Below are 20,756 nucleotides of genomic sequence, written 5' to 3'. Positions count from 1 at the left end.
ATACCTCGAGATTTGTTGTTTATTCTCAAGATCATTTTGGCAATTTTTAATGGTTTCATGTAAAACTTAGAGGTATTTATTTTCTTCTTATGTGGAAAATACAGCTTTGTAACAATAATTGCACTAAATCCTTATGTTTCTTTGTGTAGTACTGTCTTGTTAACAATATGAACTCTTTCAATCCAAGAGCACAAGACATCTTTCCATTTCTTTGAATCATTTTTAATTTCTTTGTCAATGTTTAATAATTTTCAGTGTGTAGATCTTTCACATATGTGATTACATTTATTTTAAGATATTCAGGGGAATGGGGTTTTAAATGTTTTTGCTTTCAAAGTCCAATTTATGGTATCTCATGATTAATGTGGACAAATGCAAGAGATGTCTTTACATTAATCTTGTACTCTGCTCCCTTGATGAAATTATTTTTTGTTCATAATAGTCAGTTTGGAGCCCTTAGGACTCTCTGTGTAGATTTTTATGACTTCAGTACTGGTGACGATTTTACCTCTTTCATTCAATTTTGTGTTTCTGTTACTTCTTTTTCTTTCCCTTTTCCTTTCTTCTATTACAATTGAACAGATGTGGTGAGAGTAGGAATCCTTGTCTTGTTCCCGAATTTACACAGAAGGCTTTCTGCCTTTCCCCTGAATATTATAAATTGTTATAAATGTCCTTCAGTATGTTGAGAAATGTTCCCATTGTACACATTTTCATGAGAGTTCTGATGATTAATGTATGTTGAATTTTGTCAAATGCTTTTTCTTTGTGTATTGACATGGTTTTGTGAATTTTGTCCTTCTTTTATTAGATATGTGTCATGCTGCTTGACTTGTGTATGTTGAACCGTCCTTGTGAATCTGGAAGGAATCCATCTGATCATCATGTATAATCCTTTATATGAATTGCTGGATTAATTTGTTGAAATTTTTCGAGGATTTTTGAATCTCTATTCATCAATGGTATTGGATTTTCATTTTCATTTTTATTTTTGGGGGGATTGTCTTTGAGTTGTTTTGTTATAAGGGTAATGGTGGCCTCATGGAATAACATTCGGAAATGTCCTTACTCCTTCATTTGTTAAACGTTAGGGGGAAAGGGGTTTTAGTGAAGGAATCCAGGCATTTTGTTCAAAGGGTGTTTTTAAAATTATAAATTTTATTTAACTTATACTGAATGCTCTACTCAAGTTCTCAGTTTTCTCTATTCAGTCTTGGCAGGCTGTACGTTTTTATAAATTTGTCCATTTCTTTTAGGTCATCCAGTTGGTTGTCATGTAACAGCTTATAGTGCTTTCATAATCTTTTTTTGTATTTCTATAATATCAGATATTATTTCTACTGTTTAATTACTCATTTTGTTTGGGTGCAGTCTCTGTATTTCTTGATAAGCCTGGCTAAATGCTTTCCTGTATGTTAACATTTTAAGAAAAATTAAAGCTGTTGGTTTTATGATTTGTAATTTATTTTTCAACTTTTTATTTATTTTTGACCTAATCATTAAAGATTTCTCGTTCTACTGCCTTTGGGTTTTGTTTGTTCTTATTTCTTGTGGTTTTGGGTGGTATGCTTGGACTTTTGTATGGGGTTTTTCTTATTCCTTGTAGAAGGCTTGATTTGTTCTCAGCTTACCTCTTAGATTTGTCTTTGATGCATCCCAAATGTTTTATGTAGCTGTGTTTTCATTGTAATTTGTCTCCAGGTATGAATTTATTTCCCCTTTGATTTCACCTTTGAACTTGTTTTATTGTATTTTTTAAAAGATGTGGTTTTACCTCATGTTTGTGTTTTCCTATTCTTCTTTCCAGAGTTGATGCATAGCTTCATACTTTTGTGTATGGAAAAATACTTGATATAATCTATAATTGCTTAAAATTTCTGAGGCTTATATCATGTCCTAATATGTGGTTAATTCCTTAGATAAAATCCTGTGCTTACTTGAAAAGTTTATATGTTCTGCTTTTCTGATGCAGTGTCCAATAGCTCAGTTAGGTTCAAATGATTTAATATGCAATTAAGACCTCTGTTTTCTAACAGATATTCTTTCTGAATGATCTGATCATCAGAAGAGTGAGGTGTTAAACTCATCTACTATTATTGTTTTATAATGAATTAATTCTTTCATGTCTACTAAAATTTCTTTTTATATTTAGGATCTATGCTGTTGGGCCATATATAATTTACTGAACGTAATTCCCAAATTTTTTTCTTGATGTAAATTTCTTTATATTATCTCATATCTCTTTCATTTTGGCCCTTATTTTAAAATGTATTTTGTATGATTTGAGCATTGCTATCTGCACTTTCTTGTCAATTCCATGGTATACCTTTTCCATTTATTTCCAGACTATGTTTATCTTCCACCATAAAGTGAGAATTTTTTGGGGGGAGGCAAAGATGGTGGAGCAAAAAGATGCTCTTAGCTCACCCTTTCCCACAAATGCACCAAGACTCACATCCACAGACCCACTAAGCTAACAAGAGAACCTGCAGAACTCTGACAGTACATTGTCCTCTTCAATAGATAAAGATGCAAAAAATCTGGCAGTAGAAAATAAGAAAGAAAGAAGAAAAGGCAAAACAGAGTGGGACAGGTACCTCGGGGAGGGAGAAGCAAAGAAGGACTGGTGCTCATTCACTAAGTCTCCTCTCTACAACTGAGATTTCGGTAGGATGGAGGGGGAGCATTCAAGTCTTGGACGTGTACAAAGTATAAGTTGACTAACAGAACTATGATAAACAGTCACAGAGGAACTCTGTGAGGCCCAGCAAATGATGTAGCCTGGAAACTGAGGACAGGGCCATGCTGCCCGAGCTGGGTGGTAGATGGGGATGGCTGCACTGTGGCAGCCTGGGGGAATGGTGTGGGCTTTGTGCCATGGTTGTGGGTGCACAGGGCAGAACAACCTGGGCCGTCCATAAAACAACAGCACAGATGTGCCCTGTGGGGGGAAGGTTGCATTCCCCATCTCTGAAAATCCACAAACGTTTCTAGGTGAAGAGAGCTGGGGCTCAGACACAGTCTCCATAGCCTCTGGTGCTTTGCGCCCAGGCAGCAGTGTGGCAAAAACTGCATCTACACCTAAGGAATTAGAAGCCGCAAGTGTCAGACGGAGATTTGTCTATACCATGAGGCACATAGGATCCTACTGTAATGGTTCCTCAGGGAACTTGTCTGCCAAGAAAACAAGGAGCTGGATTTTGGCCCAGACCATGGACAGGGCAGTCCCTCAGTCTTCCCTCAGCCCACTTCTGTTGTGCAAACCCAAGGCAGAGCGTACAGTGTCACAGAGCTTCAGAGTGGTTGGCACACTGAGGGGGCGGGTGGCCCCCACATTTTCTGCTGGAATGCAGCCTCTGACGATGGTGCTGGGAGAGGGCGTGATGCCCAATCCTTACTGGTCAGTGTGCAACATCTGACTGCAGCATCAGGCAGGGCAGTGACAAGACAGCCCAGAGTAAAGAGAGCTGCACCTGACCCAGTGTTGGGTTTAGGAGCGATCTGCTTGCCAACATGCCCTGGGAGCAGCACAGATGAGGGCTCCAATGGAGGGCCTCTGGAACAGGAAGATGAGCTTCCAAAACAGGATGAATACAGAAAGACTTCACATTAAAAGTACACAGTCACCAGGAGGACACTGACAACCCTCTTGTTTTAATCAGTTTTTACAGGTTCCATTTTCTATTACTCTCCTAATTTCTAATTCTTATACAATTATATATACCCCCATTATAATCCTATGAAATAATTAAAAATATTTTTATTATTAATATTTTTCAAGTCTCTGTTTCAGCTTGCTTTTCTATTATTCATTATACAATGTCTTCAAACATTTATTTATCCCTTCTTTAAAATTCTTTATCTCTCTCTCTCTCTTTTCTCTTTTCTAACATGTATTATTACATAGGCATTAGGTAGATAAACTCCTTTAGGACCACACTAGTTAACTGATACTACAAAAACCACATTGCCAGAGAGGTAGGAGCAAGACGAAGGAGCAGAGAAACCATTCCCAATTAAAAGAACAGTAGAAATCCCAAGAAAGTATGATCAGTAAATAGACACTGATATCTTAGTAGATCAATATTTCAAAAAAGAAGTGATCAAAGTACTGAAGGAAATAAAAGAGATAGTGTTTAGAGATAAAAATATGTCAAAAATGAAATGGAAGCAATAAGGAAGAGCCGAGTAGAATAGATAAACTCGTTCACTGAGATGAGGAATGCTCTAAAGGAGTCACAAAGCTGACTAGATAACACAGAGGAATGAATTAGTGACTAAGAAGACAGGACAATATAAAGCACCCAATTAGAAGATCTACAAGAGAAACAAAGAGAAACAAATGAAAAAAGCACAAGAGACCTATGTGATAATAGAAAGCATGCCAAACTTGGCGTGGTAGAAGTCCCAGAAGGGGAGGGGAGATCAAAGGGGATTGTAAAGGTGTTTGAAAAATTCATGACTGAGAACTTTCCAAACTTAAAGAAGGAATCAGATATACAAGTACAGGAAGCTCAGTGTCCCAAACAAGAAGAACCCAAGCACACCCACAGGAAGACATATAATTAAGATGGCCAGAGTCAAGGATAAAGAAATGATCCTAAAGGCAACAAGATCATATCAAATAGTGAGTTACAAGGAAATGCTCAGAAGGCTTCCAGCTGATTTCACTACACAATTTCTACAGGTCAGAAGGGAGTGACAAGATATACTCAAAATCCTGAATGAAAAAAATGATATACCATAGGATACTTTAACCAGCAAGGCTATCCTTTATGGTAGAAGGAGACATAAAGAATTTCACAGACAAGAAAAAGCTACAAGAGATTAGCAACACTAGACCCATGCTAAAGGAAATATTGAAAGGTCTCCTCTAAAAAGAAAAGAAGCAGAATGCTACAGAAATGTGAAACTCACAGCTAGAAAGGTGACAACTCATGAATTACAAATAAAATAAACACAAAATTTTAAAACAAGACATACAAATCATTGAGAGTGGGAGAGGGAGGAAGGAAAATAGAGAATTTTTTTTTCTTTCTTTTTAAAATTTTTTGTTCTTGGTAAGATGGGTTTGAGATCATGTTACTATCAGTTTAATAAAAGCAGTTATAATAATGGTCTAAAAGACTTATAAAAAAGAGTAACAAGAAAGCAAAACTTATCAGGGAGTCACTAAAACTAAATAAAACTCATGATAATACAAAGGAAAATTACCTAACCATAAAAGGAAGATGAAAGGAACAAAGAGGAAATACTAAATCACCTGGAAAATAAGTTGAAAATGGCAATAAACTCAAACCTATCATCAACTAAAATAAATGTTAATGGACTAAAGGCTCCAGTTGAAAGTCATAGAGTGGCATGTTGGATAAGAAAGCAAAAACCTTCAATATGCTGCATACAGGAGACCCACTTCAGAGAGAAGGACACATATAGATTGAGAGTGAAATGATGGAAAAGTGTATTCCATAAAATTGGAAAAGCCAAACAAGCAGGTGTTGCAGTACTGATTGCAGACAAAATACTCTTTAAAACAAAGGCCATAAAGTAAGATAAAGAAGGACATTTTATAGTGATTGAAGGAGTGATACAATATGACGATAGCACACTCGTTAATACATATGCACCAAATAGAGGAGCAAATAAGTACATAAAATAATTACTAACAGATTTAAAGGGGGATGTATATTTGTAGATTTCAACACTGCATTAACATCACTGGACAGATCATCGAGACAGAAAATAAATTAGGCAACAGAGAAGTTAAATAATAAAATACAAATATTAGACTTGGTGGATATTTTCAGAGCAATGCACCCCCCACAAAATAGGATATACATTCTTTTGAAGTGCACGTGGAATATTTTCCAGGATTCATGATGTACTTGGGCACAAAAAAACCTCAGCAATTTTATGAAGATTGAAATTACCTCAAGCAAGTTTACTGACAACAATGCATTGAAGCTAGAAATCAACAATGGAGAACCAAAAGGGAACAAAAGGAAAACTTGGAGATTAAAAAATATTTTATTAAAAAAACAATGGTTTAATGAAGAAATCAAAGCTGAAATGAAAAAGTACCTTGAGACAAAAGAAAATGAAAGCAAAACCACACAAAATTTATGGGACACAGCAAAACCAGTGTGGAGAGAGGAGTTTATAGCGATAGGGGCCTTCCTCAAAAAAGAAGAACAATCACAAATAAACAATTTAACCCACAGCAGAATGCACTAGAAAAAGAACAAAAAATCACACGAGGCAACAGAAGTAAAGTAATCATAAATATTGGGGAGGAAATAAGTAAAATACAGATTAAAAACACTATAGGGAAAAATTCAACGAATCCAAAAACTGGTATTTCGAAAAAGAAAGTAAAATTGACAAACCTCTGTCCAAACTCAAATAAAAGAAAAGAGAGAGAGCACAAATTAGCAAAATAAGGAAGGAGAATGGAAAAATTACAACAAATAAAGAAGAAATACCGAATATCATACAAAAATATTATTAATATTATATGGACATAAACTGGATAACCTACAGGAGATGGACAACCTTCTGGAAACATACTGTCCACCAAGACTGAATCAAGAAGAAACTGACCCCTTGAACAAGCAGTGCACTAGAAATGAAATCAAAATAGTAATGTAAAACCTCCCTACAAATAGCAGTCCAGGACCGCACGGATTCACTGAAGAATTCTACAAAACTTACAAAGAAGAACTCATACCATTCCTTCTCAAACTCTTCCAGAAGACTGAAAAGGAAGGAACACTCCCAAAGTCATTCTATGAAGCCACAATCACCCAGATACCACAACCAGGCAAAGACACTACCAAAAAAGGGGATTATAGCCCAATATCACTGATGAGCACAGACGCCAATATCCTCACCAAAATAGTAGCAAATAGAATCCAACAACACAGATAAAAGATTATACTTCATGACCAATTGGGGATCATGCCAGGGACACAGGGGTGGTTCAACATATAGAAATTAAGCAGTGTAATACATCACATCAACAAGAGAAAGGACCAAAATCACATGATCCTCTCAATATAAGCAGGAAAAGCATTTGGTAAAATTCAACACCCACATATGATAAAAAATCTCACCAAACAAGGCATAGAGGGAACTTATTTCAGCATCATGAAAGCAATAGAAAACAGAACTACAGCCAACATAGTACTCAACGGTGAGAAAGTCAAAATTTTCCAACTAAAATCTGGGACAAGACAAGGATGCACACTATCACCACTCCAACTCAATATAATCTTGGAAGTCCAAGGCCCAGCAATCAAACAAGGGAGAGAATTTATAGGAATGCAAATTGGAAAGAAGAGATAAAAGTCTCACTATATGCAGAAAATATGTTACTACATATAGAAAACCCGGCAAGATCCAGACAAAATCTACTACAGCTGATCGAAGAATTCAGCAAGGTAGCAGGTTACAAGATTAAGGTTCAAAAATCATTGGCATATAATTATGCTAATGATTCAGATAATACTATAGAGCTACAGTCACCATGACAGCACTTTATTGGTAGGAAAACACACATATAATTCAATGGAACAGAATAGAGACACCAGAAATGAACCCACAAACTTTTGGTCAATTAATCTTCGATAAACTAAAGAAAATACAATGGAATTGAGACAGTCCCTTCAGCAAATTCTGTTGGGAAAACTGGACAGCAGCATGTAAATCAATGAAGCTAGAACACTCCCAATGAATCTAGAACACCATACACAAAAATAAACTCAGAATGGATCAAAGACTTAAACATAAGGCAAGATACAATAAACTTCCTTTAGGAAAATATAGGCAAAACGTTATCTGGCATAAGTCTCAAAAATCGTCTTGTAGAAGAAATAAAAGCCAGAATAAACAATTGAGACGTAATGAAACTTACAAGCCTCTGCACAGTATAGAAATCAGAAGTAAAACAAAAAGACAACCTACGGAATGGGAAAATAATTTGCATATGAAACCAACAAAGGCTTGATCTTCAGAGTATATAAGCAGCTCATCCAACTGAATAAGAAAAAATAAACAACGCAATCCAAAAATGGGCAGAAAACCTAAACAAGCGATTCTCCTAGGAAGACATACAAATGATCAAAAGACACATCAGAAAGTGCTCAATATCACTGATAATCAGAGAAATGCAAATCAAAACTACAGTGAGGTATCACCTCACAGCAGTCAGAATGGCCATCATTCAAAAATCCACAAATGATAAATGCTGGAGAGGCTGTGGAGGAAAGGGAACCGTCTTCACTTCTGGTGGCAATGCAGTCTGGTGCAGCCACTGTGGAAAACAGAATGGAGATTCTTCAAAAGCCTAGGAATAGACATATCATAAGAAACAGGAATTCCACTCCTGGGCATAAATCCAGAAGGAACCCTATTTCAGGATGACACTTGAACCCCAATGTTCATAGCCAGCAAAATTTACAATAGCCAAGACATGGAAACAGCCTAACTGTCCATCGACAGTTGACCGAATAAAGAATAGGTGTTATATTTATACAATGGAATACAATTCAGCCATATACACCGACAACATAATGCCATTTTCAGCAACATGGATGCTCCTGGAGAAAATCAGTCTAAGTGAAGTAAACCACAAATAGAAAGAAAAATACCATATGAGATGGCTTATCAGTGGAATCTAAAAACAAAACAAACAAATCAAAAAAAGCACATACTCAAAAAAGAAATAAACTCACAGACATAGAATACAATGTTTAGGTTGCCCAGGGGTCGGAGGGTGGGGAGAGATAGACTTGGAGGTCAAAATTATAGAATAGATAAACAGGATTGTAGTGTATAAGACAGGGAAATATATAAAAGATCTTGTGGCAGCTCACAGAAGAAAAAATGGGACAACAAATTTATCTATATTCATTGTAACTGAAAAATTGTGCTCTATGCTGGAATTGGTGACAACTTTGTAAAAAGACTTAAAACCAATAAAAAAAGTAAAAAAAAAGAAAAATCATGATCCTAAATATTACAGGTGCATATATAAATTATAGAGGAAAAGTAACTCTGCAACGTGTAGTAAAACCAATCATTTTGTTTTATGTTTTCTTTTTAAGATGAACAAAATCATAAAACCTCTAGCCAGGTGCATCATGAACAAAAGAGAAAAGCACCAAAGAAATAAAGTCAGAAATAAAAGAAGAGAAATAACAATTGTTCCCTCAGATATACAAATAAGTGTTCATTTTGTCAACAATTATATGCCAATAACATATGCCAATGACAACTTAGAAGAAATAGACAAATGTCTAGAAAGAGACAGAGATAAGGAGAAACAAATAATTTGAACAAACTGATTACTAGAAGAAAGAAATATTCTGCATTTAAAAAAATCATTAAATATTAGTTCAGATTTAAACAGCTCCCGTGGAGAACTGTACAAAAATACAAAGCAGGGCTTATACTCTTCAAACTATTCAAAAATATTGAAGATGTGGGAAATCCCCAAATTAATTCTATGAAGATTTCAACACCCTTATAGCAAAACCAACAAACGAAGTATGGGCAAAGACAAATTTAAGCCAATATATTTGATAGATTTAGATGCAAGTATTCTACAAAATATTACTAGCAAACTAAATCCAGCAATACCAAAAATGAATCATACACCATGATCAACTTGGATTTATTGCAGGGTTACAAGAGAAGTTCAACATTCACAAATCAATCAGTTTGATACACCACATTAACAAAACTAAAAGAGAAAATGACATGGTTATTCCAATAAATCCATCAAAAGCATTTCACAAATTTCAAAATTTATTCATTAGAACAGCAACAACAGCAACAACAACAACAACAACAACAACAAAAACAGCAATACAAACTCTTAACATAGTAGGATTCAGAAAATATATCTCAACATATCTAAAGTCATTTATTACAGAACCACAGACAACATAATATGAAAACGTGAAAAAAATCAAGCCAAATTAAGAAATACTACCAGGATGCCACTCTCACCATTTCTATTAAACACAGTATGGGAAGTCCTAGCAACAGCAATCAGAAGAGAAAAAAATTATTCAAGTTGGATTGAATGAACTACAACTGTTATTATTTTAGAGGACATAAAAATCTATATAGAGAACCCTAAAGATTCTCCACAGCAAAACAACAAAAACAAATAAAGACATTTAACAAACTTGCATGATTCATGATTGATATACAAAAACTGTCACATTTTTTTACACTAACAATGAAATATTCCATAATTTAAAAAAATCCATATGAAATCAGATCAAAAAATGAAAAACCTATAAAAAAACAAGATAATAAAATCGAAAGGACACTGAAAAATAAATCTGAAGATGATGCAAAGAAATGGAAAGAAATCTCAAGGTCTTAGTTTAGAGCAATTAATATTGTTAAACATACATACTACAAAAGATGTCTTCAGATATAAAGTGATTCAGATCGAAATACGTGATATTTTCCACAGAAATTAAAACAGTCCTAAGATTTGTAATTAAGTGCAAATGATCCAGAACTGCAAAAGGAACAATCAAGAAAAAGAACAAAGTTGGGGGCATAATCCATAACCCTCCCAGATCTCAGATTTTATTACAATAATACAGTAATCAAAACAGCAAAGATCTGGAAAACAAACAAACATTTATCTCACTGGAACAGAACACAGAGGCAGAAATAAAACATCACACCTATGGTCAACTAAATAATGACAAAGGAAAAAATATACAATGATTAAAAGACAGCATTCAGCAAGTGATGTTGAGAAAGCTAGATATCTACATGTAAATCAATGAAATTAGAACACTCCTACACACTGTACAAAAATAAAGTCAAAATATTTTAAAATCTGAATCTAATACATGACACAATAAACTCCTGGAAACTAACATAGGAAAAAAATAGATAAATTGTAGTAAAACTTTCCTATGTCACTGTCCCAAGCTGAAAACAATAAAAGCAAAATGATCAAATAGGTCCTAGTTAAACATAAATCCTTCTACACAACAAAATAAACAGAATGAGAAGATGAACTTCCAAATGGGAGAAAACATTAGGAAACAATGCAATCAAAAAGAGGATAATTTCTAAAATACCCACATCGTTCATACATCTCCATTTCAAAAATCTACAAACAGATCAGCCAGAAAATGAGCAGAAGACAATTCTCTAAAAAAGACACACAGATGACAAACAGGAACATAAAAACAAGCTCACATTGCTAATCATTATACAAAGGCAAGATAAACATAAGATAATGTTTTACCTCACATTAGTTAGAAGGGTTGTCATCAAAATGTCTACAAATAATAAAGACTGTGGAGGTTGTTGAGAAAAAGGGACACTCCAACGCTGTTGTTGGGAATGAAAATTGGTGCAACCACTTTGGAAACAGTATGGAAGTTCCTTTAAATAATAAAAATAGACCTATCATATGACACAGCAATCCCACTCCTGGGCATATAAAACATAAAACCTGAAAACAAAGAATCTTAGGGTAAATATAAGAAGTACACTTGACTTAATTTGCTTCTTCAAATGTCTCCTCTGGCAAAGGAAGCAGAAGCAAAACTAACAAAATATGATTGTATCAGTCTAAACAGATTTACACTGCAGAAGAAATGTTCAATAAAATGAAAAGTCAACCAACACAATGGGAGAATATATTTGCAAGTGATATTTTCCTATCAAGTGTTAATATCTAATATATGTTAAACACATACACAACAATGAAAAAGACCAAACAATCCAATTAAAAAAATGCCATAGGAACTAAATATATAGATCTGAATCAATTTTCTGTAGAAAACATACAGTTGGCTAAATGACACATGAAAATATGTTCAGAGTTATAAATTATTAGGAAAGTCATAAACCAAAAATGAGACAATACCTCACACAAGTCAGAAGGCTCTCATTAATAAGAAAACTAATAGATGTCAGTGAGATTGTGGGGAAAATGAAACACCGTGGACACTGTTGATAGGAATGCAAAGTATTGATTCCATTGCATATAAACATCAAATTTTCTTCATACATTTTTCTGTCAAGGGATTTTGTGTTTGTAGGACCCTGTCTGAATGCTCTAGAGAATAAGCCCATGGGCTTAATTGACAAACAAGCTCTGAGGAATGTCACATATCCAGGCTGGATAAGAAATGGCCTACTCAATGTATCAAGTATGGATGGATGGAGAGCCTATGCTGAGTAAGATCCTCAGAGGACGACAACCTTAGACATGCACAGCCAGCTGGATAAGAGATGGCTTACTTAATGTAGTTCCGTGATGAACTTTAAAACAATCCTTGATCATCTAACATTCTGTGATTACTGTGGGAGCATGGGGACATAAATAGCTTAAGATTATTAACATAGTTGTAACTTAGATGATATGTGAGGCATTGTGCATGTGCCATATATACCCTTTTTCTAAGAATCAATAAACAGAGAACTGCTCCACTTCTGTCCACACAGTGTTTGTGTGTATATGATATCGTGCTACTGACTGTTAATTTAATTTGTTAGGATTATGTTAAAAGGATGTTGCATTATATACAATGCTCTTTCTGCACCTATTGAGATGATTATGTGAGTTTTATTTCTCATTCTATTAGTGTGGCATGTCACCTTTATTGATTTGAATATTTTGAAGTATCCTTAAATACAGGGAAAAATCCCTTTACTCGTGTATGTGTATGATACATTAAATGTGTTGTTGAATTCATTTTGCTTGTATTTTGCTGAGAAATTTGGCACATACATCAGGAATAATATTCTATATTTTGCATATAATGTCCTTTATAGCATTGTTATGCAAATAAAGCTGGCATCATAAAACAAGTTTGGATACTTTCACACCCTTCAAATTCTTGGATGGTTTGGGGAAGAATTGTTGAGAAATTTTCTTCAAATGTATCACAGAATTCACCAGTGAAGTCATCTTGTAAATATTTTCTGGTTTGGGAGGTTTGGATTACTTATTTACTCATACACATTTTTGCTCTATTTAACTTTATAATTTCTTCTTGATTCAGTATTGGAAGACATATGTTTCTGGGAATTTGTCTTTTGTTCTAGGTCATTCAAATTGTTGGCTTGTGGTAATTTCTTATGATGCTATGCATCTCTACATCAGTTGTAATATCTTCTCTTTTATTTATAATTTCATTTGAGTCTTTATTTTATTCACCAAACTATAAGTTTGTCCACATTATGTTTAAAACAAACAGACTTAGGAATTTTTTCTATCTTTTCAAATGTTTCTCTTGTTATTAGCCTTAATCTCATTCATTCAATTTTCATCTTTATTCTTTCTGTTTTCTCCTAGATTCTTGATGTTTAAAGTTAAGTAGTGTGAATATTTGTATTTCTATTATAATTAAATATTATTTATTTATTTATTTATTTATTTACTTTCTTTCTTACTTTCTGATTTACTTATTTATTCATTTATTTATCATTGAAGTACTGCCATTTACAATGTGTCAAACTGTGGTGTATAGCACAGTGTAAAACTTCATGCGTATACTTGTGTGCCTATTAAAGTTAACTTCACAATATTTAACATACTGCCATGTGTCATACAAAAGAAATTTTGAAAATATCTATTTTTATATATAGCGGAAAACATTTATAAATCTACAGCTCCCAAATATATCCTCTACTATCCCCTTTCAGAAGTAACCATAAGATTATTAATTAGATCTGCAAGTGTGTTTCAGTTTTGTAGATGAAATCATAGTGTTCTCATTCAAATTTTTTTTAAGGTTCTACATATATCATGTCATGTATTATTTTTCTTTCTCTTTCTGGCTTACTTCAATTAGAATGACACTTATTGGGGACATTCATTTTGCTGCAAATATCATTGTTTTATCATTTTTTATGGCACAATATTTTTCCATTGCATAAATATGGCATAAATCCTGTATACTGTTATCTATTGTTGGACAATTAGGGTGCTTGCATGTCGTGGCTGTTGTATATAGCACTGCTAAGAACATTGGGGTGCAGATGACGTTTTGAATTAGGGTTCTCTTTGTTATATACCCAGAAGTGAGATTGCTGGATCATATGTTAAGTCTATTTTTATTCTTTTGAGGAATCCCCATCCTGTTTTCCACAGTTACTGCACCAAACTACATTCCTAACAACAGTGTAGGAGGTTTCCCTTTCTCCACAGCTTCCCAAGCATTTATTGTCTGTGGACTTTTGAATGATGGCCATTGTGAATATTGTGAGGTGATACTTCATTATAGTTTTGAATTGCCCTTCTCTGATATTTATTGTGAACAATTTTTTTTTCATATATCTGTATGGCATTTGTATGTCTCTAACGGAGAATAGCTTGTTTAGGGCTTCTGCCCATTTTCAAATTGGGTTTCTTGTTTTTTTTTATGTATTACTATTAGTTTGTATGAACTCTTTATATTTTGGAATTTAGCCTTTGTCAGTTGCATCAATTCTAAATATTTTCTTTAATTCTGTAGGTTGTCATTTTGCTTTGTTTATGGTTCCCTTTGCTGTGCAAAAGCTTATAAGTTTAATTAGGTTCTATTTATTAATTTTGCTCTTACATCCATTACCTGGGTAGGCTGTTCTAGGGGATCATTGCTGCGATTTGTCTCAGAGTGTTTTGCGTATATTTTCTTCTAGGAGATTTACTTTGTCTTCTCTTACATTTAAGTCTTCAAGTCATTTTGAGTTTATTCTTGTGTATGGAGTGAAGGATTGTTCTAACTCCATTGCTCTGCATGCCGCTATCCAGCTTTCCCAACATCAGTTGGTGAAGAGATGGTCTTTTGTCTGTCATATTCTTGGCTACTCTGTCAAAGATTAATTCAACATAGACCTGTAGATTTATTCCTAGGCCCTCTCTTCTGTTCCATTGGACCATATGCCTGTTTCTGTACGTGTATCATGACATTTTGATTATTGTAGCTCTGCAATAGTTTATGGAGACCAGGCAGGTTATTCCTCCAGCCTCTTAATTTGTCTTCAATATTCTTTTGGAAATTATGGATCTTTATTGTATCTATATAAATCTTATGATCATTTGTTTCAGTCCTAAAAAGAAATGTTATGAATAATTTGATAGGAACTCAGATTTAATCTGTGGATTGCCTTGGGTAGTATGGCCATTTTAACAATATTATTTCTTCCATTACGAGACCATTGGGGATCTTTTCAATTCTTCAAATCTTTCTTGATTTCCTCAATCAGTGTTTTCTTTTTCTCCATGTATAAGTCATTCACCAACTTAGTCAGAGTTATTCTTAAGCATTTTAAAATTTTGGGTGCAGTTATAAAAAGGGTGGTTTCTATAATTTCTTTTCCCCTTGATTCAATGTTAGTGTAAAGAAATGTAATTGGTTTTTGTACATTAATCTGGCTACCTTGCCCAGTTCCTTTTTAGCCTAAGTATATTTTTGTGAAGCTTTTACAGTTTTCTATATATAGTGACATGTTTGCATATTGTGACAATTTTACCTTTTCTTTTCCAGTCTGAATACTTTTATTCCTTTTTCTTACCTGATCGTTGTGGCTAGTAATTCCAAGACTATATAGAATTGTAATTGTGAAAACGGGCATCCTTGTCTTCTCTCAGGTTTTTGTGGGAAGATTTCCAGTTTTTCACCATTGAGTATTATGCTGTCTATATGTTTGTTGTAAATAGCTTTCATTATGTTGAGATATGGTTGAACTCTGCCTACTGTGATAAGAACTTTTATTGCAAATAGGTGTTAAATTTTATCAAATGCTTTTTCTGCATCTACTGAGATGATCATATCGTTTTTGTCTTCTCTTTTGTTGATACGGTGTATCACAATTGATAGATCGATTTGCATATGTTCAACCATCCGCGTGTTCCTGGGATGAACCTAACTTGTCCATGGTGCATGATCTTTTTTTACATGCTTTTGAATTCGGTTTGTTAATAATTTCTCAAGGACTTTTACTTCTTTGTTTATCAAAGATATTGGCCTATAGATTTCTTTTTGGGGTAGTGTGTTATTGTGGTTTTGGTATCAGGTTGATGTTGACCTTATGGTGTGACTTTGGGAGTACTCTCTCCATATCAATCTTTTGGAAAAGTTTGAGGAGGACTGGTATGGATTTTTCTTTGTATGTTTGGTCAAATTCCGCAGTGAAGCTATTTGGTTTTGAAATTTTTTTGCAGAGGTTTTTTATTTTATTGATGATTCTATTCCATTTCTTGTGATCTGTCTGTTCAAATGACTAATTTCTCCTTGATGCAATATTGGTGGGCTGAATGTTTCCAAAAACTTCTCCATTTCTTCCTGGTTATCCAGTTTGTTTCCATACAGTTACTCATGGTATTCCCTTATGATATTTGGTAAATTTCTTGTACTCTTTGTAGTTTCTCCATTTTCATTTCTAATATTATTTGTGTTTTCACTTCTTGTTGGTGAGCCTGTCCAGAGATTTGTCAATTTTGTTTACTATTTCAAAAAAGAGATTGATTAATTTTTTTCTTTTTTTAATCTCTATTTTAATTATTTCTCCCTTGATCTTTATTTTTTCCCTCTTTCTGTGGACTTTTGGTTTTGTTTGCACTTCTTTTCTTTATTAGTTTACATTGAATGTTAAATTATATTTTGAAATTGTTCTTCTATTTTGAGGAGGGCCTTGTCACTATGAACTTCCCTCTTAAGCCTGCTTTAACAGTATTCCATAGACTTTGTGTAGTGTTTTGTCATATTTCTCAAGATATTTTTTAATTTCTTCTTTTACTTCATCACCTCCACCCCTTGTTTTAGTACCATATTTTTTAATCTGGATGCTGTCTTTTTTTCTCCCAGTTTTTCTGTTATTGATTTCTAGTTTCATGGTATTATACTCAGAAAAGATGCTTAAAATAATTTTTATCTTCTTAAATTTTTTGAGGCTTCTTCTGTGCCTGATTACATAACCTTTCATAGAAAACATACCTTGTGCACAGGAAAAGAATTTATATTCTGTTTTGGGAATAAGCACTCTTTTGAATATATCAAGCATCTCCAATTATTTTATAATGTACTTTAGTATCTTTGTTCCCTTATTAATTTTCTGTGTGAAAGACCAGTCCAGTGATGGTAATGGGAAATTATAGTCTCCTACTTTGATTGTGTTCCCAGGGATTTCTCTTTTTTTATCTATTAGTGTTTGCTTTATATATTAAAGTGCTCCTATATTGAGGGCATATATCTTAATGAGTATAATACCCTCATTTTGATTTGCTTCTTTAATCATTTTATCATGTCCGCGTTTATCTTTTTCTTTGGCCTTTTTTGTAAAGTCTCTTTGAGTGAAGTCTATACTGCTAGTCCTGCTTTATTGTCATGTGCGTTTGCATGGAATATATTTTTCCACCTTCTGACTTTCAATTGATGCGTGTTCCTCTTACTAAAGTGGGTCTCTTCTATGCTTCATAATATACGTTCTTGTTATATTATTCCATCTTATAATATATATCTTTTGATTATATTGATAAGTCATTAACATTTGCGATAATTATTGCTAGACTAGTGTTTATTTCCATATTGAACTTCATTCTCCAGTTGATTTGGTATATTCTTTTTGTTCATTTCTTTTTGTTTTTGTGGCTTGATAAGTTTTCTTTTATTATCTTGGTTTCTTTTTGGCTTTGTGACTTCATTGTATGCTTTTGACTTATGGTTACTTTGTTTTGTATGTATATTGACCCGTACTATATTTATTTATTTTATCTGATAAGAATACAAACTCAAACCCATCCTAAAGAGAACAGAAACAAGAGGAAAACACTCTGTATTTTCCTGCTTCACTCTGTGACTCTTAAAAATTTTGATGTCCTCTAATACAACATCATATTTATTCTGTTGTAAGTCAATGTAGATATTGCCTTTCTAATTATGCCTTTCTCTTTTCTATAGCATCCTGCTTCTGTTTATTTAGAGTAGATCTTTCTATATTTCATCTTCTCTTGCTAAATTCTTAAGTATTTACTTGTGTGGAAGTTATTTATCTCTCCTACTCTTCTAAAAGTTAGCCTTGTTTGATAAAGTATCTTAGATTACAGCTTTCTTTCCTTCAGGACTTTGAATATGTCTTGCCACTGCCTTCTGCCTGCTGTATTTGTGTAGGAATCGAGTTTATGTGTATAATGTATATAATAATATATATATGTAAAGAACACATACAAATGAAGTTAACAAATATGGTGAAAACCTATACATTAAAAAACAGGAAACATTGATAAAGGAAATAAAAACTGATCCAAAGAAATTAAATGATCTCTTACATTGAAGATGTGAAACAATGTGTTTGAAACAACCATACTACACAAAGGAATCTACATTTAGTGTGATTCATGTGAAAATACCCATGAAATTTTTCCAATAAATAGAACAAATAATTTTAAAATGTATATGTAGCCACAAAGAGCATGAGTTGCCAAAATAATCTTGAAAAGGGGTATTAAATGTAATGGTGTAAAATTCTCTGGTGTTAAGCAGTCCTACAAAGCTTTACTAATTAAAACAACATGATACCGGCTCAAAAACAGACACCAATCAATGAAAGAGAATAGAGCAACCAGATATAATTCCTCACACATATGATCAATTAACCCATGAAAAAGGAAGCAAGAGTATAAAATTAAGAAAAGACATTCACCTCAATAATTACTGCTGGGGAGATTGAAAATGTAAAATATAGATTAGTTTATTTCCTCACATTGTTTACAATCCGTGAGCTCAGAATATCTTTCTATTTATTTCATTTACTTATATTTCTTGCACCTGTAATACATAGATCTATGTTTAGAACTTAAATTTCACTTATCAAATTTATTCCTATTGTATTCTATTTGGTATAAATTTACACACAATAGTTTTCATAATTTTTATTTCTGATAATGTGTTGTTATTATACAAAAATGCAATCGATATTTGTATATTGATTTTGTATTCTGCAAGCTTACTAAGTTTGTTCATTAATTGTAACAGCCACTGCAGGAGTCTATGGAGTTTTCTATCTATGCCTAATTATGTCATCTGTAAAAACTTCACTACTTTATTACAAGTTGGATGAATTTTATATTTTTTCTTGACTAGTTGTTCTGGCTAGGACTTCTAGTAGTGTAATTTAGGACTTGTGAAAATGAGCTACTTTTTCTTATTACTGGACCAGAGGAAACCTTCCTGTATGTTAACATTGAGCTTGACGTAAGCCATGGGTTTTTCATATATGGCTTTTATTATGTTTTGTTACATTCTATCTAGAGCGAATTTAAGAATATTTTAATATTAAAGTTAAGATCAGATCTGTCAATAATTTTCCTACATATTTTGAGATTGTTATTTTTGAATTCTTTGTGTTTTAAAGGGATGTTATCTCATAGATTCATTTGTATATGTTAAATAATATTTATGAATCAGAACTAAGTCCAACTTAACTATAGTTTATAATACTTAAAATATGCCATGATTTCAGGTTGCTAATATTTATTTAAAATGGAAATTACAGATACTGAAGGAAAAATTTACATTGTAGTTTGAGGGTACATTTATATATTTAAAAATTTTATCTCTTATTTTGAATTTGGCTTATGTTTAATGGATTTTATTTCTAAATAAATAATATAACTTTTGGTTGAACTGGATTTACTGCCGTTTGCTGATACAGAACATAGCTATTATTTACAATTAGTGCACAAGACACTTGCCTTAAAATGCCATATTATACTAACAATGCCAACTGTTTCAGGACTGAGAAATGTATTGTTTCCTAAAATGCATTACCTGGTCTTTTCCACCCCAACTGACATAAACTGTTATATCTTTGTTTTTTGAATGTTTGTTTGTTTGCCCCTTAATGGAGGCACTGCTTATTGAACCCAGGATCTTGTGCATAAATGTATTTATCAACATAATTTTGGAACATTTAACAGAAGCCCTAAGAGTATGAATTAGAAAGATGACAAGAAAATTTATTACTTCTAGGGACTGAAAAACCTCTGAGTGAAAGAATGGCAAAAATAAACATTTGTAAATATACAATAAGATTGTCTCTTTTGCAATTTTAATGTAGAATATTAAATTACATTAGTTTCAATTATAGCACTGAATTACAATTTAAAACAAAAATTCCCCCTTTCTGGTTTCTTAAATTTGATTGATTACTTTAGTCTAATTTTATTTCATAAATATTAACAATTTATTTATAAACATACCAAATAAACTGATATTTATTCTACTCATATTTAGAATATAGTGCTAGTTATTGTAAAGTACACAGATAAATACCAACTTCCATTTCCAAATCAAATTATGTATCACTTTAATTACAAATGATGATGAAATAGTTATACCTATTCTGTACAGGTTTTATACAAATTTCACTTTAAATTCCTAAACTTTAAAATCATTTTATATATTTTCTGCAGTATTTATACTCTGTTCACTAATCTGTCATAAATTTGTGTACAAAAGGATGGAGTTTGGTTTTATTTAAAAGACCCCAAAATTAAATTCTTTAAAAATATTTTGTGCAGATAATATTTGCAGATCACACTATAAAAATAAGCATCCTATATGTTTCATTTTTACTGGATAAATGAGAACTAAACACTGGCTAAATGGTACACTTGGGTTGCTAGGAGACCAGTCGTTCTGTGATGTGACATATACTCAGATCGAGAATGACTGTGATGGCCTAGCAGTTTATCTGTGCAGTCCTGCCAAAGCACCATTTGA

General features: G+C 33.1%; 1 pseudogene; it reads left to right on the top strand.

Moving 5' to 3' along the window:
* The first annotated feature begins 2,672 nt into the window (after positions 1-2,672).
* Positions 2,673-20,756, top strand: part of LOC140693381 (heat shock transcription factor, Y-linked-like) — a 55,197-nt pseudogene continuing 37,113 nt past the window's right edge.

The sequence above is a fragment of the Vicugna pacos genome, unplaced genomic scaffold, assembly GCF_048564905.1.
Source record: "Vicugna pacos unplaced genomic scaffold, VicPac4 scaffold_19, whole genome shotgun sequence".
NCBI classification, from domain to species: domain Eukaryota; kingdom Metazoa; phylum Chordata; class Mammalia; order Artiodactyla; family Camelidae; genus Vicugna; species Vicugna pacos.
The sequence above is the reverse complement of the archived record's forward strand: the minus strand, read 5'-3'. Positions and strand labels throughout refer to the sequence as shown.